This window comes from Phyllostomus discolor, chromosome 6 (genome assembly GCF_004126475.2).
Source record: "Phyllostomus discolor isolate MPI-MPIP mPhyDis1 chromosome 6, mPhyDis1.pri.v3, whole genome shotgun sequence".
In the NCBI taxonomy this organism is placed as follows: domain Eukaryota; kingdom Metazoa; phylum Chordata; class Mammalia; order Chiroptera; family Phyllostomidae; genus Phyllostomus; species Phyllostomus discolor.
In genome coordinates, this window is record NC_040908.2 from 119,394,149 (window position 1) to 119,419,588 (window position 25,440).

The 25,440-nt window shown below is 54.5% G+C and overlaps 1 protein-coding gene and 1 long non-coding RNA gene across 7 annotated transcripts in view; one reads left to right on the top strand and one right to left on the bottom strand.

Annotated features, from left to right (window-relative positions):
• Positions 1 to 25,440, top strand: part of GDPD5 (glycerophosphodiester phosphodiesterase domain containing 5) — an 86,877-nt gene that overhangs the window by 10,313 nt on the left and 51,124 nt on the right. For 3 of the 6 annotated variants that reach the window (XM_028517502.2, XM_036028803.1, XM_028517501.2), the window contains exon 2: positions 25,188 to 25,270. The exons of 1 other annotated variant lie outside the window; for it this stretch is intronic. The gene's annotated coding sequence lies outside the window, so the exon portion shown is untranslated. Of the gene's footprint in view, positions 1 to 9,648; positions 9,762 to 11,278; positions 11,324 to 25,187; positions 25,271 to 25,440 lie in introns of those variants that run through there. 2 more of the 6 variants (XM_036028799.1, XM_036028798.1) reach the window with 2 other exon arrangements.
• Positions 5,367 to 9,404, bottom strand: LOC118501261. The gene is made up of 3 exons (XR_004903884.1): positions 8,578 to 9,404; positions 6,221 to 7,568; positions 5,367 to 6,033 (listed from the first exon to the last, which is right to left on the bottom strand). It is a non-coding gene; the product is annotated as an uncharacterized LOC118501261 (long non-coding RNA).

Here is a 25,440-nt window from a genome sequence, read left to right on the forward strand (position 1 = left end):
GTGTGGCAGGTCCCCCAAGACAGAGTGGTGTGCCGGAAAACACTCGGCACTCTGGCACCAGGCAGGCCGGGGTTCGCATCTTAGTTCACTTTTTTGTTGGATTATTGTGACTGTGGGCAAGCAGCCTGGCTTCTCTGTCCCTCCGTCTCCCCATCGCGGAACAGAGACAAGCCCTCCCTGGGCTGGGGCAGGGGCACGCGGCACGTGGCACGCCACACTCAGGGCAGCTGAGTGTGGCTGGAGGGGTCAGGCTGCTTCTCCACCCTGGGGTGCAGGGAAGTCAGGGACCCTTGGGGTCTGTCTTGGTCCGCGCTTCTTCCCCCAAACCAGGCTGCAGGTGGCTTCCAGGGTGGCCTTCCCGGGGAGGGCCTTATCTCCAGAGTGGGACAAAGGTCAGGATAAGCTGGTGTCGGGTGAGCTCAGGTGCCCCAGCTCAAAGTGGCCCTGGTGCAGCCACCTTACATGCCCTCCTTAGAGCTGGGCGGCCATCGGCTACCTGAGGGAATCAGTCCGGGGCCCACATCTGCCCCTGCTCCCCAGGATGAGCCACGCCGCCCTGAGCTCACGTGGCCGCAGGAGCCGATGGAGACCAGGTAGAGGGAGTGTGGGGCCAGGTGGGCTGGGCATGTGTTGCCAGCCAGCACTCCAGGGCCCGTGGTGGTGTGCTGGAGGTGATGTGGGCGAGCCCCAGTGAGGCCCCCGGGCCACAGCGTTTTGGAAGCAGCTAGGCAGGCCTAGAACACAGAACCCTTCCCTTTTTTTTTTTTTTAGGACTTTATTTATTTATTTATTTTTAGAGGGGGGGGAGGGCAGGAGAAAGAGAGAGAAACATCAATTCGTTGCCTCTTGTGCTTGCCCCAACCAAGGACTGCACCCACAACCCAGGCATGTGCCCTGACTGGGGATCAAACTGGTGACCTTTCACTTTGGGGGACAATGCCCAACCAACTGAGCCACACGAGTCAGGGCCTGAATCCTTTCTTTATAGCTGGCCACCACTGACCCCCGCCCCCCCACTCCCCACTCCCTGACGAAAATGCTCTGGCATCTCCAGTGCTCACCCCTGAGTGCCTGAGGAGAAGCTGTGAGCTGCCCATGGTGGCTGTGGTAGCGCGTGGATCCTCAGGGGCCTGCCTAAGAAGGAAGTGTGTGGGCTTCCAAGTCAGTCCTGGCTCTGAACCCAGCTCTGCCTCTTTTGAACAGAGCTGTGAAGACATTGGGCAAGTCACTCACCCTCTCTGAGCCTCAGTTGCTCATCTATAAAATGAGGGCAACAACACTTACCTTCTAGGTCTGTTTTGAAGCTAACATGATACAATTGGATGAGACAGCATCTTGTAATTTAGAGACTTCACAACCACCCTTATTCTGCTCCCTTTTTCTGTGCACTGTCCATTTTTAATACCACCTTGGGAAGTTCTTTCTTATGTCTAACTTAAATCTGTTATGCTGCAACCAGAATCTCCTTCCTCTTGTTGAGGGCTCTGCAGAGGCAGACCAAACTCTCTACACAAATGCACCCCATCAGTACTGCCACGAGTGAGGCAGGGAATGGAGCAACTGGGAGCTGGCTTTCACCATGGGGCCTGGGCACCCAGCTGTCAATAGCCAGTGCCTCCTGACCAGCGTGGTGGGGGGATGGGCGCCTCCTCTTGGCTTTTCACTGTTCTTCCTCTCTGTGCTTGATCCATGCTCCAAAGGGATGACTCTGGGGCAGTGGAGAGAGCCCTGGGCTGGAAGGCTGGGGTCCCAACATCCATTTGATCCCTATCATGCTGTGTGGCCTGAAGGCAGTCAGCAACCTCTCTGGGCCCTGCAGCCCAGTCTCTCCAGTGAAGATGTATGCGGTTCAGCTGGAAGACCTTTCTTCTACCTCTCCCCCACCTGGGCCCCAGCCCACCTGGGAAGCAGGCAGATTAGTGTCCTGCTGACTGGGGGGGGTAGGAGTTGGGGCCACCTCTCAGACCAGGGGGTCTCACGGGCCCGCAGTGAGTTGGGATTTCTGGTGGGCTGAGTGCAAGCACCTTCTTCCTCAGACCAGGGGTTCTGGGAGCCTCAGTCTCCTCCTCCCCATCCAGCTGATCTCATCCCGCTCAAGGTCAGTCGAGTCCCTCCTCGAAATAGCTCCTTTCCCTGGTGAAGTCTGCTTTAACTCCTCATCTTGTGGGCGGGAAACCCAAGGGCCAGAGAGGTGAGACCTGAGGTCCCCCAGCCTGCCAGCGGGGGTCCCCACGGCCCCTGCGCCCACCTGTGCTGTCTGGATTCTCAGCAGGGGTGGAGCACCTCGGAGCCAGGTGGTTACCAGCGAGGCGGTTTCTGGTCTGGGAGGGGCTCTGCGGGCTGGGAGGGGGCTCCCGAACAGCCAGGATATTCTCCGTGGCAAGGAGTTGGCCAAGGAATGCAGGAGATGGAGGGGTCAGGAACCCCAGAGCTCTGGGCTGCAGCCAGTTCTGGATACCCCTGTGAACTTCAGTTCTGGTTTCATGGAGGAATCAAGACTCCTTTCTTGTTGGCTTTGGACACATAATAGTTTACCTTTTATAAAGTGCTTTGATATCTATGATGTCACCGAATCCTCACAGCAGTCCATGAGAGGCAGTGTGGGACTTGTTTGGGAGGCCAAGGAGAGGGTGAGCTCTGGAACCAGACAAACCCGGGGTCAAATTCTGACTCCTGCCAACTCTCTGCCCTCAGGCCAGTGAGTAACCAGCTGAGCTTCCGTTTGTTCACATGTGAAGGGGACAGTCATTCCCCACAATAGTTAGCAACAGCTGCCTTGCTGTCTGTGTGCACATGGTGAGGTAAGGTCTATAGTCGCTGATCCAGTGACTGGTATGACATAGTGGTTTTTGTGGATTTTATTATCAGCCCATTTTACAGGTGGGAAGATGGAGGCTCAGAGAAGGAAGGTGACTTGCCCAGGGTCATGCAGTGATTTAACTTGGTTGTCCAAACTTTGTATGTGTGGCTTTTTTTCTAACACTTTCTTCTCTGTCCTCAAGTGACCCACTGACCTGGCACCTCGTTTATCCAGTCTGCAACAGTGGTGCTGTCTGCAGAGGCCTTGCACCGCCTTCCCCACCTGGCAGTGCTTGCCTGGCACCCAGCAGGCACTTTCAAAGTGTTTGTCCTGTGGGTGACTCTGTTGATAAGGTGGGTAAAATGTCTGAAGTGTTTTTCCAGGCAGCTAAGGCTAATGCCCCTAAGCCCTCCTTCTGCTCCCTATCTCCTTTAAAAACAGCCCTCTAATTGTTTTGGTCGGAAACCTTTGTGAAAGATCGACACCTCCTTTCTCTGCACAATGCTGACTCGGTCCGCCTGACAGCGGTGCTGGGAGTGCTGAGACTACTCAGCTTCCGCACCCAGCCGCCCTGGACCCCTGGACCTGCTCAGCAGCAGTTTCTGCCTTTTCGGGTTTCCGGCTCTTCTGACCCTGACCCTCAGTCTGCTGCCCAAAGACCTGCCTCCTGTAGCCCAGCGCCTCCTTCTTCTCCCTTCTTACTTGTGTGCATGTGTGTGTGTGTGTCCTTTCTGATTTGCTGCCCCTATCAGTTGAGGGCTGAGAAATGGGACAATTGAGCTTGTTAAAATTGGTTTATCCATTCATTCATACCTGTTCAGTCAGCCCTTGTTGATCCTGGGTCTTGCTAGGGATCCATCCGTCCACCCATCTATCCATCCATCCATGCATCCATCTATCCATTCATCCATCCATCCATCCATTCATATATCCATTCATCCATCCATCCATTCATATATCCATTCATTCATATATCCATCCATCCATCCATCCATATATCCATCCATCCATCTATCCATTCATCCATATATTCATCCATCCATCCATCCATATATCCATCCATCCATCCTGATCAAGGACCTCTGCAGTGGCTTGTGATCAATTAAGGCATGGCAGCACCCTCCTGCAGTGCAGTCCGGGAAATAAGGATGGACATAGCAAATTCCAGTACAGGACTTGCAGTTTATCACCTGCCTCTGCTCGCATCACCACTCCGGATCTTCACAACAGCCCTGAAAACAGCATTATCCCCATTTTGCAGCTGATGAAAGCAGAGGTCAGCAGGATGAGGCCAGCAGTGAGCGCAGGGCTGCGGTGGGAGCTCAGGTCTCCAGCCTGGCCCATTACCTGTTCCCTCTTCTGTGCTCTGTCTGCAAGCTACACGATGCCCCATTCATTTTCTGCTCTTGTCACAAAGGATGGTCGGTGGCTTAGGTCAGACCTCTGCCTCTATAAAATGGTTAGTGCCAGGAAGTGTGGCTTGGCCGGTGCCAGCCACAAAGACTGTGTCATGTCCATACCTTGTCCTGCAGTGGACACACCGTTTAGCGTATGCCTCCCAACTGTGCTCTGAAGGGCCTCGGTCCCCCAGGATGGTGACAGGTCCCAGGATGCACGGGCACGCAGAGTCTGGAAATGCTCAGGCACGCGAGTCACGACAGGACTCCTCAGGGCCCTGACTATGTCGACGTGAATTAGGGATCCCCGACAGGCGGTGTAGCGTGCAGCCGGCCTTCCCCACGCTGCCGAAACACGCAGCTGCACGGCCGCGGAGCACGTGGTCTGGGACTAATAGTTTACAGAAACACTTCGGGAAGTTAACAGACCCTCGCGTTAACATTTCGCACACAGAAGCCTCCCCCTGCAGCATGTTGCTCACCCAGGCCTGTCTGAGAGGATCACAGGGAGCGGAGCTCAGCCCCAGGACAGAACCGATGATAACGGTGGCATTCCAGGCAGCAGGGGAACGTGGAAGGTGGAGATATTTTTATTCTTTCACTAACGAATCTCAGGCATCTACTGAGTGCCAGGCGCAGAGCCAGTGTTCGGAAATGTCAGGACGAGTCTGACTAAGAACCTTCCATTCCATTCCCCCGTGCCCACCAAGGGTGTTTAAAGAATGACAAACACAGCCCTTAAAAGGAAGGAGTGATTGTTTAAATCGTTCTGGGTCTTCGTGGTGGGTGGCTGTGTGACACATTGCTCAGTCCAGCACAGCTTTAGTCCCAGATCCTGAGGGGAGTGAGTGAGTGAGACCATTCCAGAAACAATCACCCTGGCAGAGGGCACAGATGTTGTAAGGGGTCAGTAGGGGGGGGAGGCTCAGGACGGGGGCGGGGAGGGAGACTTCCCCTGGGGTTAGCCTGAGCTGGGGGTGTGGAGGGGAAGGAGGGGAAACTTGAGTGAGGCTCACAAAGAGGACAGAGGTCAGCCGTGGGGGGTTGGACTGTGAGTAGGCTGGCCAGGGCTGGAAGAGCAACAGCAGAACAAAGGGACAGAGGTGACAACAGGTGGGTTACATCCTCAGGATGCTGCAAGGAGCCTGGGGTGACAGGGACAGAGGGAGGGAAAGGGGGTGTCTTTGAATATGAGCTGGGGAAGCTGGGTGGGGCAGATCGTGAGGGTCCAGACGCTGACTGAGTGGGTGCGCACCTGACTGGGAGCTCCTTGGAGGCCAGACCATGTCACGTTCATCCCAGTGTTCCCAGCACCTGGCTGGTACTGGTAGGTTGGTGGGCTGACTAGACGTTTCCACTGTGAGAACTTGGATAAGTCCTTTCCCTCAAAGGGAAAGGATCTTGAGCTCCTCAAGCTCATGGCTGAGCCAGGTCAGCTAGCACATCCCTTTCAGCTCTGAAGGGCTCTCAGGAGTTTGTGCGTGTGTGCAGGGGAAGACCAGACTGTTCCTGCCACTCCCGCCGCCTGGCCCGCTGGGCAGCCCCAGTGGACGCTGTGGGGTGGGGGGGCGGCAGCCCATTTGCTGTGTGGTGGTCAGGCTGGGTCTACTTTCTTTCTTCTTTCAGCAGCTGGCCATCTGAGCTCAGGATGAAGTGCCTTGGTGCCCTTGTTATGGCTCTTCTAAGGCCCCAGGCTGTGATTTGGGGGAGAAGGCGGTGGACCAGGCTGGGGTTGAGGACTGTGCATGCAGCAGCCTGGTGCTGGGTAGGAAGTTCTGCCTCTTCCTTCTCTAGGAAAATGGGTAGTTGCTTTACCTCTGAGCCTCAGTTTTCTATCTGTAAAATGGGAATAATAGCTTTTGTAAGATTGAGATAAAATTTTGAAGCATGTAGTAAACCGACTTACCCACGTGCGTGTGAAGAGTTATTGTTGATAATTATATTTATTGGTCCAATTCCCATAACCTCCCAGGCCTAGGGCCACTAACCCTTTTCCCCAAAGTGCTTCCTGGTGGCTGCTTACTATTTTCTGTGTGGCTTCTCCCACTGGGTTCATTTTATCCAGGCCAAAGCGATAGGAGCCCATGAATTATGTACACGTTGCACATGCAGATCAGGCTGTGTGTCTGCACTCCTGTGTCTGTGAGCATTTGAGTAGAAAGAGAATCAGCCTGCTGGGTCCTGGGACCAGGCACCACCCCCTTCCCAGCCGCACCCCAGAGGCCTGCAGAGTATTAAATGTGGCCTCTGGGGAAGTATGGGGGGCACGTGTCAGGAACTCCCCCTCTCCATCTTGTCTGTGTGCTCACAGGTAGGGTCCAACAGGGCTTGCCCTTGTGCAGGGGACTCTGGCCTGTGTCCCTCGTAGCTGGGAGTTGGGGGGACATTGGGCCTGAGGGGCAGAATGAGGCTGTCACCCTTCCATCCGCTCCTCTTCCCAGTTGGTGCCAGGAGGTATTAGTTGGGGCAACTCAAGTTTCTGGTGTGGATGTGACTTTATTTCAGCAGGGCCTGGGGCACCTGCTCTGGGGGCCTGCAGCCTGTCACGCACACAGTGCTTGGTCAAAGCCACCCTGCCCAGGGTGGGTGCAGGGGTCCAGGGCTGGGCTATGCCCAGCATCTTTTCCGACAGAGTTCTATGGGTCCCTCTCAATGCCCTTGTTTCTGCGTGGCTCCCAGATGGTGTCCTAGACCTCCCAGGGCTGGGGTTGGGTGCAGACAGCTGGGCTTGGCTGGTACCTGGAGGCAGTGCAGATGGATGTGCCTTCCAGGTTGGCGTGGAGGCAGAGGGCTGAGGGCAGAGAGCAGGCGGAGAGAAGGGTATGATGGAGGGTCAGTGTAAGTTTAACCAGTCTGTTGAGGACCAGGCCCAGTGCACATAAACATCAATTCTCCACCATCTTTAAAAGGCCTGACACCCCTGGGCTCCTGTCCCAGCTCCACCCCATGCCTGTGCAACCTTGGATTTGTGACATGGCCACTCTGAGGCTCAGCCTAGGCCAACCTCATAAGGCTGGTGTGAGGTCAAGTCAAACTCCAGTGGGTAGGAACACCCAGTAGGGCACTGGACACATAGTTGGCCACCAATTTGCAGAGAGGATCTAATTCCAGCCCAGAGCAAAGAAACTGGGTTTTTAGATACTTGACCTGTGGTCTCTATAAGCAGAAAAGAGGAAATTTCTGTTGAGCTCCTTGGTCAGTGCAGCTTAGATACGTTCTCAACCTGTGACCCCAGCAGAGGATCCTCCAAATCCCTGGGGTGTGTGGAAGCTGGGGCCAGGCTGGGACTGTGCAGCCAGGCAGCCCAGGGTGCAAGTCCCGGCTCTGCAGAGTTGGCAGTGGCCTAGGGCAAGGCCTGGCTCTCCCTGTACCTGTAAAAGGGAGGTAAAGGATACCATCTCACAACTCTGTGACATTCAGATGAGAAATTATCTATAACACTATTGGGGGGAAAAGCAATTGACACACAGTAGGTACTTGGGGGAGTCTGGGGGGTAGGAGGCCCGGGGTGCAGGCCAGTGGCTTGGGAAGCCAAGGCTGGGCTCCCCGTGCAGGGGACAGGCAGGCTCTGTGAGGCCGGTTGAGTGGAGCCTCGTTTGCCTTCCTTAATGGGACAGCTGGCTAATTAGCCCCTGAGTGTTCCTGGCAAGTGCCCACGTGCACGTTCCTGACACGTGTCAAGGTCAGCCCTTGCCAGACCGTGTGGCACTCAGCTGGCCAGTGTTGGGCATGAGTCTGTGACCCACTGTCCTATCTCCTGATTTTCGGCTTGTCCCTTGGATGACCCTGTGGAGCAGTCACTGTGCTGGGGGCTGAGGGAGCGGAAGACGGCCCTGCCCTGGGAGCCCTGGTTTCCCGTGGGTGGAAAAGGGGGATCCAAAGAAAGGTCACTGGTGGGGACCTGGCCAGGGGATGGGGAACAGGCAGGGGTAACAGTTCTGTCTGGCTCTGCCACCAATTCCTGTGACCTTGAGCACCTGACCTTTCTCTGAGCCTCTGTTTTGCATCTAAAAGAGTTTTGGAAGTGGTGGTCCCAGGAAGCTGTGCCCTACAGCAAAGCAGCATGAGGAATGACCTCTGAAGCCAGCCAGGCCTGGGGTTCTCGCCCTGGCTCCTCCATCTCCCAGACTTGACCTTGGGCAGGTCAGCCAGCCTCTCTGGGCCTCTCTGACAACATATGCTGGCCCTGCTGTCACAGGACAAACACTGATAGGGGATGCCCTGCCCAGCTGTGTCTGGTGTTGGCCCTCGGGGCGACTTTGGCCTGTCCCCTCCTCCTCGCCCTGTTTCCTCTCCATGCCCAGAAGTTCCCCAGGAACTCTTGCCTCAACAGATCCGGCTGGGTCGGGGTGCAGGGGAGGGCAGGGGCGTGTTGCTGACCTCGTTGCTGAGTCTGCCTGCACTGTGTGTGCCGGGGGCCCCAGGGTCAGCTCGGAGCCGGCCACCCTCTGCTTCTGAAGGGGAAGGAGAGGTGCACTGACTGGAGATCAGCCTCAGGTCTTTGTCTGCATCTTGGAGTCTCAACCTTTAGAACCATGGAATGTTCTATTTCCAAACCTTGGAAGCATTGAATCATGGAACCTTAGAAAATTGGCCCTTTGGAATCAAGACTTTGGGAACCAGATCAGACTTGGAAGTCACCTTCAGGGGTCATCTGATCCAGTCCTCCACCCAGCATAGGCCGCCTCCCTGCAGACCCCCCCGGAAACCAGGGGCTCACTCCACAGCCTCCTGTGGGGATCTCGGGCTTCAGTCTGGTCACAGGGATGCTCGCCATCTTCTTGTGGCCGTGACTGACCACTAGGCCCCCACTGCTAGGGCTGGTAGCACCGACCGGCTGCAGGGAAGGAACCAGCCCCTGCTCAGCTAAGAATAGAAGGCTTTGTGTGATTTAAGTAGCAGCCTGATCGTATCAGGCCTCCCTGCCAGGCCCCAGGTAGCTTATTAAGCAAGATCTGGGGCCACTGTGGGTCCTTCGGGTTGAGAGCGCTGCTAGGCTTCCCCGGACTGCTCTCTCATTCCCACGTGATGATGATTTTACTTTTTCCATCAAGTAAGGCGCATCGTTCCTCCCTTCTTCCCCCTGTGGCCAGCTAGGGATCATCACCAGCGTTCCTGGGGGAGTGTCTCTTCTGGGAAGAGTTCAGACAAACACAGCGGCCTCTGAGAGGAGCAAACAGATTGGTGGAGATGGCTTTGTCTTCAAGGGGAAAGCCCATGATGGCAGCCGTTCACTGAGCGCCTACTCTGTTCCAGACCCTGGGCTCCGTGTTCCGAGTCCTTGCCTCACCAGGATGCTGTGGGAGGTGCCTGTATTCCCATGATGCAGATGAGAACACTGAGACCCAGCTAGTACTTGGCAGAGCTGGTATTGGAACCAAGGACTGACCCACCTCATTCCTCGTGGGGACAACAATTCCTGGGGAAGTCAGGGGAAGAGGTGAGAGTCGGGATTCTTGGAGAGAGCGCCGGCTGTGGATGATTTGGTCACTGCATACACCGAGTCATGCTTTGCCTCACGTGAGAGTCCGCTCCACACTGGGCAGCCTGGAGCAGGAGAACAGGTCAGGCTGGGAGGAGGAATTATGACGCTTTCGCAGACATAGCAAGTACAGGAACCTGTTTGCTGAGCTGGAATGAAACCAAACCTCCGCTGTGAGGTGGGCAGAGACTGCTCGGGGCAGGGTCACAAGGCCATCGCTCCTGACTCCTGGTCCCCCTCTCTGCTGCTTCCCTCCTCCCCTCCACTCAGAGATTATTCCCAGTGTGGGAATGGAAAGGGGTTCTGGTTGTCCATAGGGGAGGCTGAGGTCCCAGAAGGACAGGGACCGACCCAAGCTCGCACGCTAAGTGGGCCTGGGAACCACAGTAGGTGTTCGAGGAACCTCTTCTTCCAGGCCCGTGCCTGTTCCCCTGCGGGCACTGCTCTTGTCTGGGGGTCTGGAGGGCCTGTAGTGGGCTGGCTGCAGGCCGGAGTCAGTCAGGTCCTGGGGGAGCGGCAGGGGCCAAAGGCCGGGGCCTCTGTCTGCAGTGCCCCTGACTCACCTGGACCCGCCCAGATCCCACCCAGCTCTAGTGCTCTCCGTGCTGTGACTCTGCTCCCCAGGGCCCCTGCTAATCTCTCTCCACCCCAAGAATGGGACTTTTAAAAAACTGGTAAAAAGCACACAGAGTATACTACCGTAAACATTTTTGTGCGTACAGCTCAGTAGTGTTAACTATGTTCACGTTGTTTCACAAAAGTCCACAGAACTTTTTCATTTTGTGAAACTGAAACTCTAGCCCCGGCTGGGCGGCTCAGCTGGTTACGGTGCCGTCTCTGCAGGCCGAGGTCGCAGGCTTGTTCTTCGGCAGCGCTCATGCAGGAACCCACCAGTGAATGTGTAAATAAGTGAAACAATAAACTGATTTTTCTTTCTCTCCCTCTAAAAAAATCAATTAAAAAAAAAAAGAGAAACTCTATACCCATTAAACAGCAATTCCTCATCCTCCACCCCCTGCCACCCCCTGGCAACCACCACTCTACTCTCTGTGTCTGTGAATTTGACCGCTTCAGATGCCTCGTACATGGAGATTCACGTAGCATTTGTCTTCTTGCAACTGGCTTGCTTCACTCAGCACGATGTCCTCCAGGCTCACCCGTGTTGGCCCCGTGGTTGCAGCATGTATCGAGATTTCCTTCTTTTTATGGTTGAATAATATTCCATTGTGTTTAATGGAAAAAAATACCATAAAAAAATCTTCCAAAAGGCATTCCACTATGTGCATATGCCAGATTTTGTTTATCCATTTCTTCGTTGTTGGGCATTCGGGTCGCCTCTAGCGCTTACTGTTGTGAAAGGGGCAGAGGCTTGGACGTTGAACAGGCTTTGGCTGCAGCCCTGGCTTCTGGTATCACTTGAGCTGTGAGTCTGGGTCCTTCGTCACTCGCTACTGTGCATAATGGGGTTGCTGGCAAGGATTGGAAATTGTGCATTTAAAATCGCCTGGCGCATAGCAAGCTCCCAGGGAGTGGTAGGTAGGATTTATTCTCATTGTCCACTTTGCTTCTAGGGACAGATCCCTTTGGGGGCTTGTAGAACTGTGTATTATTGGACCCCCATCCCCAAGGCCAGCTCAGCATCTGGTGAGTCTTCGAACAGTGGAGCTGAAGAGCACACAGACCCGGAGAGGGGCAGGGACTTGCCCACATTCACACAGCCACTGGCCATGCCAGGATTAACCCAGACCTCCAGCCTCCCTACCCGGGGCTCTCCCTGGTGCAATCCCCAGGACCCACAGGTCTAGTCCTTAGCAGGGACTGGCTCCCCAGGGGTTGTGTCTAATCCTGCAGCACGTGGAGTTGCGGGAGGCAGGGAACAGGGAGGTGAGCTTCTGAGGCTCATCTCTAACGGACAGAGGCAGGTGGCATCCGCCAGGCACCTCTGATCCTTGCCCTCTCCTGTGGCTGTGGACAGTGGAGCTGCCCCAGTGATGGGGACCTCAGATCAAGCTCATGTGCATTGTGCAGCCTTGTCTGAGTTCCCTGCACTGCCCCTGGGAGGTCATTCTCAACTCGAGCCCATTCAGTTTTCATTTGCTTATTCCTTCCCTCGGTCATTTATTCTGAACCACTCCCTGAGGCCTGCTGTGGGCCTGGAGGCCAGGGATACCTCAAAGGCAGTTAGTAAGGCATCCTAGTGAATAGTGTGGATTCTGGGATGACATTGCCTGGGTTCGAATCCTGGCCCTGATAGTTACTAGCTCTGTGACCTTGGGCAAGTTGCTTGGCTTCTCTGGGCCTCAGATTCTTCTCTAAATTGGGAATAATGAGGTTCCAGTTACTATCATTACATAACAAATCACCCTGAAACTTAGTGTGTTTCTGTAAGAACAATCACTTTACTATCTTGAGTTTCTACAGAAAAGGAATTAAGCTGGGCTCAGCCGAGTGGTTCTGGCTCAGGGCGCTCTGCGTGGATAACAGTCGGATGGATGGATAGTAGCTGGAGTGGCAGGGAGCCGGCGGCTGGTTGGGTCCCTCGTGCTCTCTGTGCAGTCCCGGGGCCTCACTGCTCTCCGTGGGCTGCCTAGGTTTCCCTGCAGTACGGCGCCTCAGAGCAGTCAGACTGCGTGCACGGTGGCTCCAGCAGGCATGTTCCAGGGAATGAGGCGGAGGCTGCGTCACCAAGTGATGGCCTGGCCTTGGAAGTCTTGTGGTGTTATTTCAACCGTTCATCCCCAATATCAGATTCGAGTGGATGGAACACGGACCCTGCCTGTGCATGAGAAGAGTGTCAGAGCTACATTGTAAGAAGAGCCAGAGGGAAGGGAAATGTGTTTGGAAATACAGTCTGCCCCTGTTGTTGAATTAGATGAGTCAAAGCATGGGAACCGTCTAGAACAGGCATCAAATGTAAGTGGTAGTTGTATATGTGGTCAAAAGTCACGGTGATTTTGACGTCACTGGCACCTGCTACAGAAGCCAGTTCACTGAACCACAGCATTCCCACCTGGGTGTTGCGGGATCTGTAGGAGTTCACCAAGCAGAGACAAGTGGGAAGGCATCTCTTGCAGAGTGAACTTGCTGTGTCAGGGCTCAGGGTTATTCAGTAGAAGTCCTGGGGCAGGGACTGAGCTCCAGGGGGCTGTTGTTTCCCTGGGGGGAGCAGGGGTAGGCCAGGAAGGTGATTGAGGCCAAGATGAGAAAAGCTTTCTGCATATGAGGTTTGAACCCCTAGGTCCCAGGGAGTCCTTAGCTATTTCTTAGGCAGCTGTGTGAAGGACTGGAGTGCCCTAATGGGGAGCCAAGAGGGATCAGCAGATCAGCAGGACTTGGGGAGGTATTGGACCTAGGGGGGGATAGGGAGTGGACTTGGGGGGAACAGGCAGAGGTTAGGAGTCAAGGGGCTGAAACTCAGGTGTTTAACTCAGGTGTTTGCCTCAAGTGTTTGCATCAGCTTTGCATGTGCTATGCATACCTGCCTGCCCTGGCTTGCTTTCCCTCCACTGCTTCTCGTGTTGGGTACTTTGTGACTTTTCTCCGCTCAGACCAGCTCTCCTGCAGGGGGAGGTAGAAGGGTCAGAGGGCAATTGCCTCGGAAGATTGGGCCTGGAGGAGCCTGGCAGCCAGCTCTGGGTCAGCAGGCAGGGCCTTGTTCTCTGCTCCCAGCCCTGCCTGTGCAAAACAGCTCCTGCACCCCGAACGGTCTCCCTTCCCAACACCCGTCCCTACTCTGCAGTCTTGCAGGGTCCATATGGAACAGATCCTGAGGGTTGTGATATCTAGCTCCCTTCATATCACGGGTGGGGACACTGAGGCTCAGTGACTTGCTCCAAATCCCACGATAAGGAGCCAGCCTCAGCACTCGGGGCTGCCTCCAAGTCAGGTGCAAACGGGTGGGTGCCGTGGAGGGGGAGGGCACCTATGTCAGAGCTTCCACCCACACTCCACCTGAAGCCTCCTCCCAGCTACCCTTAGAAGCCAGTGCTCCCTCCACAGGGAGGTGTGGCTGGGAATGTGATTTCAAAGAAAGGAAAGAAGGGCTTAACGGCCCTGGGAATCTCGCCTTGTCTCTCTGGGCCATGGTTCCTCATCCGTAAAAGGGGTGTGGGAACACAGAGCCCAGCAGTGCTGTCCCGAGGATTGGATGAACTGGCCAGTGCTGCGTTTTATCTCCCTGGTGCCTGGGAAAGGGAAGTGCCAAGGGTCACTGGGAAGGGACATTTGAGCTGTGATTTGGAGGCAAGTCAGGCCTAGGGCTGGGAAAAGGGAGGAACCTCAATCCTAAAAGCTCTGAGCTGTGACTGGGCGGATACAGCCCTCCTCTCTCATGTGAGAAGGGGCCCAAGGGGAAAGATCAAGGTGGAATTCAGCCAGGATCCCCTTTGGGGGCAGCCTCCTGCCCTAGCACTGGGAGGGAGGGCATGATGAGGGAGGGCTTCCTGGAGGGAGAGTTTGTGGAAACTGAGAGGGAAGGAAGGGCTGAAGAAGGGCCTGTCCCGGGGGCCAGGGCCACTGCTCCCTCTCCCCTCCCCCCTGCCCTGCAGCCCTGAGCTCGGGCCAAGCCAATCTTAACTCCTGGAGCCCATGGCACCCAGGGAGGCTGGTGCCCTGGGGGAGGCAGTGGCCCCACGTCCGTGCCATTTTCAGGATGCTGCGCTCCTGTGCGCCCGTCTGCACACCTGCATGTCCCTTCTGAGCCCATGTGCCTGTGCCCCTATGTGTGTGTTTACCTGGGTCTGTCTGTGAACCTGTGCTCTGTGTACTTGTGCATGTCTGCCTATGTGCATTTGTGTGTGTGCATGAGCACATGTGGTGGGGGGGGCCCTTGGTTCCTTCCAGGCCCCATTGAGCTCCTTGTCAATGATAGGCTAGAGCATCTCTAAAAGGGAACTGAGCTCTCCTGTGGTTCAAGCCCTGAGCAGGGGAAGAGCAAAGAGACTACCTTTGCCCCGGAGGGTGCGGGGATGCCGGCTGAGGGGAGACGCAGACCTCACCAATGAAGCACATTCAGCAGAAACACAGCTTCTCAGATTTGGGAACCCCCCTGGAGGCCTCTCTGCACCAAGCTCAGGCTGGGTGGGGGGACCTGATTCAGATCTGACGCCACCCCTCCCCTTCTGGGGACAGCCTGGGCCGAGGGATGTGCCGCTGGACACCCACATGGCCAGTGACCCACGGGCTGTGCAGGGCACACAGAAACAGGACCAGGCATGCCCGAGTCTGACAGGAGGGCTAAGGAAGGCTTCCCACAGGAGACTTGAGGGATGTCTGGTGGGAGATGCAGGGAAGGGGCTGGAGAACAGAGTGGGGCTTGGTGCTGGCTGGAATTTGGGGAGGTGGGGAGGGCGACTCCCATCTTCCAGGCCTGGAAGCCTGGAAGAATGGAGGTGGCTTGAGGTGGTGGGAGGGGTAGGAGCAGGTTTAGGGTGATGTGGTGGATTTGGTCCCTGTGGGCGTGAGGTATCTGTGGGATGTCCGGAGGTTCACTGGGTGCACAGGCCTTGAGCAGAGACAGGGGTGATGGACGATACCGTCCAAGGAGAGCTTGAAGGGCGAGGGTGGGAACGGGACTTAGGATAAAGAGCAGCAGCAGGGGGCCTGGGCGGAGAGAGGGGCCCTTCGGCGGTGGGAGAGGGGCAGGGGAGTCAGAGCAGCAGGTGGTCTGGATGCCAGGGCCCAGGGTGGGGAGGCGAGGTCTGCAGTGTGAGGAGGACCGAGAACTGTGCGGGGAGCTCACTCCCTGGAGGCCACGAGTGAGCCCGGTGGGAACGGAGGGCGGTTGGTTTTGCAGTGGTGGGAGGGAGGGAGTGGGGGCAAGAGTGTAGACAACTGTTTGAGAACTTGGGGTGAGAAGGAAGGAGAGAAAGGGAGAGCTGGCAGGGGGTGGAGGGGGACAAACTGGCTGAGGCCGGGGCCTATTCAGTGCCGCCTGGAGAGGAGAGAGGAGATGCGAGAGGCAGGAGGGGGGGGGGGGTCTCACCCATACACACCTGTGTAGGCCTCTGCATCAGGGGAGGGCTCCCAGAGGAGGCAGCTCTTCCTGGAGGTCTGGCTGTGGAAGGCAGGGGCGGAGGCGGTGGCACTCTGTCCTGCCCTGAGCTCTGGCAGGCTCCAGGCCCCTTTCCCCGCCCCCCTCCCCCCCCCCCCCCAAGACTGTTGACCTCCTAGGAGGCAGCAGCTGCTCAAAGTCAGAACATCCTCATCAATACACCAGGTTTCAGGTCAGTGATGGAAGCTCAGGGCTGGGCGGGTTTGGCCCATGGTGGTTCTGTGCCTCCGACGCTCACGGAAGTGGCTCCGCAAAGCTTCCAACAAGAAAGGCCTGGGAATGTCAGCGCATGGATTGGCCTGCTTCCAAAGAGGCCATGCCCAGTTCCATCCCCGGGCTCAGCTCCCAATCACCAGGAAGTTCTTCCTCTGGGTCTACCTAAGTCTTCCCTGCTGTGTGTTCCCTTCTGGTGAACTTGTTCCACCCAGCTCTGTGGGGCCAAGCCAATCAGCCGGCCCCTTTGAGTGGTGGCCAGTGTTTTTACAACTTGTTTTCATGAAGTTGGTTTGAAGTCTCCCTGCATTCCCAGAACGTCAGGCCCGCCCTGGTTCATAGGACTGACCAAAACAGGGTCGGAGCCAACAGAGGAATCCGAACACTTAGTCACCCCCCTCGGCTCATCCACCGGTTCTCCAGCTTTTCTTCCCATTAAAAAAAGAGAGAAAGCGAGCCAGCTCAGACGGCCAGGAGAGAATAGCGTCTGGGGACGTAAACAGGTCCCAGCGGTGCTGGTGGTGGACAGGGGTCAGGCTTCGCACCAGGCTGACCTCAGTTCGAACCCTGCCACGAGGGAGCTCGGGCAGCTGTCTCTGAGCCTCCCTTTCCTCGTCCCTGACGTGGGAACATGAATGGCACCGACCTCGGAGGTTGGGTGATACAGAAGCAGGCCCAGAGACCAGGATTTATGTCAGAATGATTCACATGAGAAGTTTTCCAGGAAAGAAAAAACTGCTAAGGAAATAGGAAAATGAACCAGAAAGAGGAGAAGCAAGAGTGTGACTTCAAGCCAAGCCCCTCGAGGGGAACTTGGCTCAGCCCCCAGAGCTCTGCAGACGCGGAGCCGGGGCTGGCTGCCAGGGGCAAGGGTGCAGGACAGCTTAGCCCCCCACCCACCAGGTCACTGGTAAAGGGGGCTCTGGGGGATTGTTGGGCCTCAGGTGAGGGGACTCTAAGGGCCTGAAGGCAGCCCACTCACGCACCTCCGCAGTCACTGGCTGTGGACAGGACCACGCAAGCCAGTGAGCCCCAGAATGGTCAACAGGTCCTGAGAGATGTGGGTGTGGCACGGCAGAGGCCTCTCCTGCGGAGGAGTGTGCAGATTCTACGTGATAAAGTGTTTACGCTGCGGGTTATGCAGAACCTGGCACAGAGGAAGCACCAGTATTCACAGCTCTTCTCACCTATTAGGAAGAGGAGTGCAGAGTGGGGGTCCCAGGATTGTGTGGTCAGCGAGAGGCACGGCCTCTGAGAGCTTCCCTGGGACCCTATTGCTGCCCCTACCCTGGCTACTCAGTGTCTCTCAGCTTCTAGAGACAGAACCCCACAGAGCTCCCCAGCCGTCAGACTGGGCCCCAGCTCCTAGGTTCTTCCTAAGACGGCTGCGGGCAGCCTCCCCGACCCTGCCAGGGCTGGTCTGGTGCCTGCCACAGCCCCTCCAGAGACGCCTGCCTTTGCACCACCCCCACCTTGGCATGCACAGCCCAGCGTGGGTTGGTGAAGAGCCGGAGACGGCACGGGGCCCAAGGGCAGAGGTTGAGTCAGGGCCACGGAGGCCCTGAGCGCTGTGGAGGGAATTGAGGCCCCTGGGGCCCAGCCCCAGCTCAGCTGAATTGGGCTTTTCTTCCCTTCCCAGCCCAGCCCACCCCGCTGCGTTGCTGAGGCTTTTTCCACAGAAGGTGCTCAGGGATCGTTTGTGGAACTTGTGTCCCTCCGTGTGCCCCAGGAATGAACAAATGGAAGTTGAGCTTCCAGGACTCTGACCACTTGAACTGGTGATGTCAGCCTGGGTTGGCCCCGGTGGAATTTGACCCAACCCCTCTCCTGCCTCCCCACACCCCGTGATATCACAAGGAATGTCACTCATAATCCGGCCTCCCCACTCGGGCCTCTGGGTGTTTAGCTCTACAGAGCCTGACAGGCCTGGGTTCTAGTCCAGACTGCATCACGTGCTGCTTAACCTTGGTCACCTTACATTCCCTCTCTGAGGCTGCACTCCCCGTGTTTCTAACCAAAGCTCTGTGTGCTCTCCCCTAATTCAGATGATTTCAACATGGCATTAACTCCTGTACATAACCTTGTAGTGGCCAGGATGAAGAGAACCAGGCACCTGCGTGGTCAGTCACTGGTGTTCAGTCATTAGCTCATCTGGCAACCATTTATGAAGCACCTACTATGTAGGGGGCTCTTGGCTCAGGTGGGCAGGGTCCTGCTTTCTCCAGGCCTAATGTCTACTCCACAGTAAGGCTGTACCTTATCCTGTAGCCTGGGGAACCCACAGATCCCAGGGGGAAGGGTGGACATATGGTGGTGGCCCCCAAGCAGGTCAGGCGTGGCTGGCCAGGGTGGTGGGTGAGGGGGAACAAGTCGGCTTGCTCCCAGGTGTTTGTTGCTGCCTGTAGTGCATCCCTGTGGAGTTGGTCTGGAAGATGGCTTTGATCCGCCAGCAAGGCCCTCTGTCACCCCTCCCCCTGCCTCTACCGTTCACAGGGGCCAGCCAGCATCTGTGCACCACGAAGACCATAGGCTTCTTCAGCAGAAGCTCTCTCTGTCCACTGGGGCACCAGGGCCTCTCCTGGCACACAAGTGAGCTTAGGAAATGTGTATCGGTGACTGGGTTTATGTCAACTGGATTGGTTTGGGAGTCAAAGTATGAATCCTGGCCCTGCCACTTGCTTAGCTGTGCCCCGAGAGCCTCTGCTTTGCTGTCTGTAGAATGTGTTGTAATGGGAGGCTAAGAGGAGTGAGAGAACAGACCGAGTCTCTGCCCTGTACGGGGCTGTGGCCAGCCCTCTCTAAACTGTGGACAGCATTGTCACAGATGGACTCTGCATGCACCGGTTGAGCAGGAAACACGGGAGGGACGGAGTTAGGCCCCGATCACACGGGTCAGCACTTGGCAGTTTACAAAGCCCTGTCATGTCCTGATACCGGGTTCCTCTAGCCATCCCGTGAGGCAGTCGGGGCTGGCTGCAGAATTCCCATTTAGCAAATAAGGACTCTGAGCCTGCAGAGGAGGCTGGCCTGTCTTCGAGTGCCCAGATCTCCTGGCTCTTGGCCTCCTGCTCTCTCCTTAACGCCCCTGCCCCTGCAGAACCTAGCTTCTGCCTCTAGAAGCTCTTTGTGAAAGATGCTAGGAAGGAAGGGTGGTGGGCGGGGATGTGGAGACTTGTCAGCCCAGATGGCAGGGGGCTGAGGGTGCATTCTGGGCTTTAGCCGGAAGCCGGTTGCTGTGACCAGTAGGCCCAGAGTAAGGGGGGACATGGGTCGCTGGGTAGAGGTGGACTGAGTAGGGGTGCAGAGGAGGAGAAAAACAGCTGTGGGAGCCATAGGTGATCTACCAAGCCTGAGGGCCAGGGGTGGCCAGCCTGGTGGCTCTTCACAGAGGGTGCTGGAGTGCAAGGGCCTTGAAGGAGCACCCCGTCTGTGAGAGACACTGGTCAAGTCATGGTCACTGGCCTTGCAGGCATGTGGGTCACTCTGGACATAAGGCCCCATCTAAGCAGCAAAAGGACAGACATTCCATGTGTAGAGCGCTTTCTAACAGGCAGACCCTGGGGAGGGCTGGGCTGGCCGGAAGCTGGGTTGGCGCTCAGCAGGGCAAAAGGCCCAGCACAGGTGGCCAGGGCCCCACAAAAGTTGCAGCCAGCAGGCAGGCCTGGCCCAAAATTTGCAGGACCTGGGACAAAAATACAAATAGAGGTCCCTATATATTTGTCATATAGTTGAAACTTTAAAATAAAACAGTTTGATTTTCACACCTTAGCAAATATACCTTCATAATGTAAATTGAAATATACATGTAAAGTTATGGTTTTATATGACTGAAACTGACAAAAATGTCAAGGAAGACTGAATTTAATTATTATTACACATCTGGGTGTTTTGATGGTGGGCTGGTAATGTTCAGAGGAGTAATAGGACTTATGGTTCATATTTATTTCATAAAATATACTTTATTGTCTTCATTTTAGCAAGATCATTATGATTATATTGTTATAATCAAGATTTTCACATCATTTGAAAATTTCATATTGACGGTAATAATCTAAAGGATCAAAAAATAAAATGCACTTGTATTTAGAGAGTATGAAATTTGGATGTATTTACATCAAAAATGTAAATCAAAGTAAATGTAAAGAAAGGAAAATTTATATTTTCAAAAATTATTTTTCTTGAAAATATTAGAAAGTAAAACTATACATATCACAATGTGCACAGATCAGATTTAAAATAAAATTATTTAAATAGAGATCAGATATGCAGAGTTTTGAAGGGTGTATAAAATGAAACTATGGACAGGTCCGATGTTGAAGGTTCATCTAGTGGCTAATGGGAGGAATTTGTGTCACACTTCACATGGCACCATCCTGAGCCATGTGAGTTGTTAAAGACAGTCGTCCCCCTTATCCACAGGGGCACAGTCCGAGACCCCCGAGTGGGGGTGCCTGACACCAGGGAGAGCTCCAAACCCCACACAACCGACCGCGAGCGACTCGAGGGTCAGGGGCACCAACCCTGTGCAAACCCAGGTCTGAGTGTGACTGGAGTCTACCCTCTGCACACGCAGGCTCCCTCCTGCAGATGGAGAGGCGGTTGGCCCTTGAACAACATAGATTTGAACTGTGTGGGTCCACTTATACTTACATGATTTTTTTTCAAAACCGAAGTTCCGGGGTCACCATGTTTACTGTGTGTTTTCTTATACATACATACCTGTGATGGAGTTTAATTTATAAATTAAGCACAGTGAGAGATTGATAACAATAGCCAATAATGAAATAGAACAATTATAACAATATATTGTACTAAAAGTTATGTGAATGTGGTCTGTCTCTTGGCAAACGAGCACAAAGCATAATTTTTTTTCCTTTTTTTATTAAGTTGAGAACTTTCACCTTTTCACTTCAAGGAAGCCCTTCTGGCTTCTCTTCGGCATATCCAAATTCCCAGCATCACTGCTCTGGCACTGAGGCCATTAGTAAGTAAGATAAGGGCTACTGTGACACGAGCACTGTGATACGTACTAGTTGGTCGATAACTAGACGGCTACCAGGCGACTGAGGCGAGGGGGCATACACAGTGTGAACAAAGCGTGCGTGGTCAAAGGGATGATTGATGTCCAGGGCCGGATGGAGCAGGGTGGTGCGGGATTTCACCATACTACTCAGAATGGAGTGCAATTTAAAACTTAAGAATTGTTTACCTCCAGAATTTTTTATTTAATAATTGTGGACCATGGTTGACCACAGGGAACTGAAACACCACAGAAGGTGAAACTGCAGCTAAGGAGGGACTGCCGTGCTGTAAGGTGCCTCTCGGCTGCCGTGTGAGTTCGCTGTGAGCAACCACACTGGCTCATAAGCACGTTTAGAACCGCAGACGAGGGTGGGGAAAGCTCTCCCCCCACCACTAGTCAGTCAGTCAGTCAGTCAGTCAGTCAAGGATGCTCAGCATGACTGGGAAATGGAAAACGGTAAGTCCTCAATGCTGTTCACAGGTTCTTGGAAACTGCCACTTTAAGTGAAATGAAATATTAAAGTCACTTTTACCACAGTCCAGTTGAGAAAAACAAGGGTTAGGTTCCTATGGCATATTTCTGGTCACAGAAACATCACCAAACTTGCCAATAGGGACCCAAAACACTTCTAGTATTAAACATTGAAATAAACGTAAGCCATACATACATTTGAGAAAGATGAATAAAAACAAGTAAAATAATGCATTTTCAACCCACTTAATTCCAGTTTAGGGTCAAGGATGGCCTGAGCCCGTCCCGGCAGCCAGTGCTCAAATCTAGACATCGCCTTCACTCATACTTTTCATTCATACACGCATTTGCTCATTTATTTAAAACCCACGTTCACTTCCTCCAGTTTTCCCTTTCATTGTGGAATGCCAGGCCATGATAGTCCTGCAATGCAGTCCCATGATCCCACAAATGCAGGGACTGGGGCTCAGAGAAGGGTACTGATGCGCCTGAGCTCACACAGCAGAGAAGCCCCCCCTGAGGTTTCACATGCGGAGACTGGGTGCCGAGTCTGAGTTCCAGGTAGAGTCTGAATGGGTGTTGTCACATCCCATTCGGCTTCCCTCCATCACACTCAGCCTCCCAGGCCCCCTGCCCCGGGGCCCTGGGGAGATCCTCCAGGGGGTTTCTGCTCGAAGGGCCACTTCCTCCTTGAGGCTGAACACTTCCTTCAAGTGACTCATAGGCTTCCACTGGCCCTGCATTGGGAAGCCGAGGTGGGGGTGGAGGCAGGCCCAGGCTCTGTCACCCTCTGCCTGAGACCCCAACAGGGTGACCCGAAGGCTGAGCAGTGCCACAGACTGGAGGCAGGACGTGGAGCTGGAAGGACGATGCTGGACTGTCCTCCTCACGCAGCCCGGTGGGCAGGACTCTGACAGAACTGGGAACCCAGCCCATGTGGCTCGGGGGCAGCCTCCCTGCCCAGGCACTCCACACTCAGCTTCCAGGTGGGGGCTGGCGGCAGAGCTGGGACGCCTCAGGGCAAATTGGTGACACTCTCTTCCTTGCCAGACAGTGAAGGGTGACAGTGCACCAGGCCAGGAGTCAGGGACTTGGATTTCTGACACCAGCTTTTGGTGACCTGTCAGTCCTCCGCCCCTCTCCACGCTTCAGTAGCCGTGTCTGTCTAATGGAGGGGGCAGGGGTGTTTGCTGGCTGTGACATTTTGTGGCAGCCTGGTATCGCAGGATTTTCAGTAAGAGAACTGGGTTTGAATTCTGGCTTTGCCACCTGTGCTGCCTGTGTCCACCTCTCAGAGGCTCCATTTAACGTTTTGAAATAATAATCGCTTTAGTCATTTTACTACCCTCCTATCACATGGGGTAGGTATTATTATTACTTTATACATAAGGAGTTTTTTTATTGTTGCTCAAGTACATTCGTCTCCATTTTCACCCCACCACGCCCCCTGCCCCACCCATTCCTGATTCTTACTCTCAAACCCACCCCGTTTGGCTTTGTCCATGTGTCCTTCATACGTGTTCCTCCATGCCCCCCATGACCCCCTATTATCCCTCTCCCTCCTCCTCTCTAGTTACTGTCAGTTTGTCCTTTATTTCAGTGTCTCTGGTTATATTTTGCTTGCTTGTTTGTTTTGTTGATTAGGTTCCACTAATAGGTGAGATCATAGGGTATTTCTCTTTCATCACTTGGCTTGTTTCACTTAACATAAAGCTCTCCAGTTCCATCCATACTGTCAAAAAGGGGAGGAGCTCCTTCTTTCTTTCTGCTGTGTAGTATTCCATTGTGTAAATGTACCACAGTTTTTGATCCATTCATTCACTGATGGGCACTTAGGTTGCTTCCAGCACTTGGCTATTGTAAATTGTGGTACTATGAACACTGGGGTGCAGAGGTTCTTTTGGATTGGTGTTTCAGGGTTCTTAGGGTATAATCCCAGCAGTAGAACTGCTGGGTCAAAAGGCAGTTCCATTTTTAGTTTTCTGAGGAAACTCCATACTCTTTTCCACAGTAACCGCACCAGTCTGCATTCCCACCAACAGCACACTAGGGTTCCCTTTTCACCACATCCTCACCAGCACTTGTTGTTTGTTGATTTATTAATGATGGCCATTCTCACCAGTGTGAAGTGGTATCTCATTGTGGTTTTAATTTGCATCTCTCTGATGGCAAGTGATGTTCAGCATCTTTTCATATGTCTCTGGGCCCTCTGTATGTCCTCCTTGGAGAAGTGTCTGTTCAGGTCCTTTGCCCATTTTTTAATTGGGTTGTTTGTCTTCCTGGATTGGAGTCGTGTGAGTTCTTTATATATACATAAGGAGGCTGAGGCACAGAGAGGATCAGCAACTAGACTAAGGCCACACAGTAACAGCCAAGATTCTAACTTACACAGCATGACCCCTGCACCCATGCTGTTAACAATGGTAGTCTTGCTACTCAAAGTGTGGTCCCTGGACCAGCAGCATCAGCCTCACTCAGGAGCTTCAAAAGGAGCTTGTCAAAAATGTAGAGTGTAAGACCCCAGCCTTGACCTACTGCGCCTGACGCATTAGAACAAGGTCTCCAGGTGGTTCATTTGCGTGTTAAAGTCTGAGAAGCCCTGCTGTGTTGAGTATATTCCCTCTGTCACCTAGGTCTTAGGGTCACTGTGGGGGATGAAGGAAATAAGTATGTTTTATAAACTGTAAAGTACAGTATATTAAGTTACCGAACAGTACATTCAGGGCATCGTGAGAAACCTGGGGGGCGGAGGTGGAGAGAGGCAGGGCTGGGAGTGCCACAGGAATCTGTCAGTAGCTGGATGTCATTTCCAAGCTGTCTTTGAACCCGGCTCGGCCCCCTTCCCATCCAGGGGCGAGTCTTGCCTGGGTATTTCTTGCTGGTGTGTGGCTCCGGGGCCTAACTGGATTGAAGAGAATTCTCATGCTGGGCACAGGCCTGAGCCACCACCTCTCTGGAGCCTGCAAAACACCAGGAAACCTAGGTCCCAGCCCTTGCCCTGCCTCTGACACTCTGGGTGACGTAGGCAGGCTCCTGGCCCTGCCAGCCTGTGTCCCCTAAAGAGCAATATGGCAGTATCCTCCACAGCCTGCAGTCTGACCCGGAACCCCCTTCCCTTTTTTCCTCTCCCCATGGCCCATCTCTCTTCGCAGTTCCTGGGCAGAAGGGCTGTCCAGCGGGCTGCAAGAGCTGGTGATGGGGGAGGTGGTGCATGAGTCAGAAGTGAGCCACATAATTGCGGTGCCCCAGATCCCGCCTCCAGCCCACCAGCCCTCCCTCTGTGGCTGCTTTAGAACAGCTGCTTTGGCAGCTACCTCTAGAGAAGCAGGTCCCTGAGCAGCACGGAAGAGCCTCTGCCCCCCACCCCAGCAGCTGGGCACAGCCCTGGGTTTCATCCTAGGGTGGCTGGGTCTTGGATCGTGTTTCTGTGGGTCCTGGGGTCTGGGATAGGGGAGGAGGAATAGTTCAGGGGGCAGGTTGTACTTGGTTTTGGGTTGAGGCAGGTCTGTGGTTAGCATGTGTGGAGGAAGGATTGTGTGTGTGGGGTCCGCAAGTGGATCATGTGTGTCCCTTCGGTTCCCCCAGCTCGGTGACTTCTCCAGGGCAGGGACTAGATGTGAGCCATCCATGAACTCCACACTCAGCACGATGTGGGCGCAGGGTAGGAGGTCCCTGGGGGTCAGGGGGAAAGGGAGAAGGCAGGGTAACTGCTGAGTAATCTGACTGGGTTTGTCCTCTTATCCCCACAGCTCTCCCGGTGAAGTGACATCACCAAGTCCCTGACAGGACACCTCTGGGAGCCCAGCTCACAGCCACTGGTGCCTTCTTCCAGGTAAAGAAAAAAGAAAAGAAGCAGGCAGGGACAAAGGAGTGAGAGGCAAGCTACACAGAGCAGCCCACTGTGTTTGAAAATGTCTACCTCTCGCACGAGGACTGCACCCTGCAGTTTACAGAAAACGACAGGGCAAACAGGGGTTATTGTCCTACTTTACGGCAAGAAAA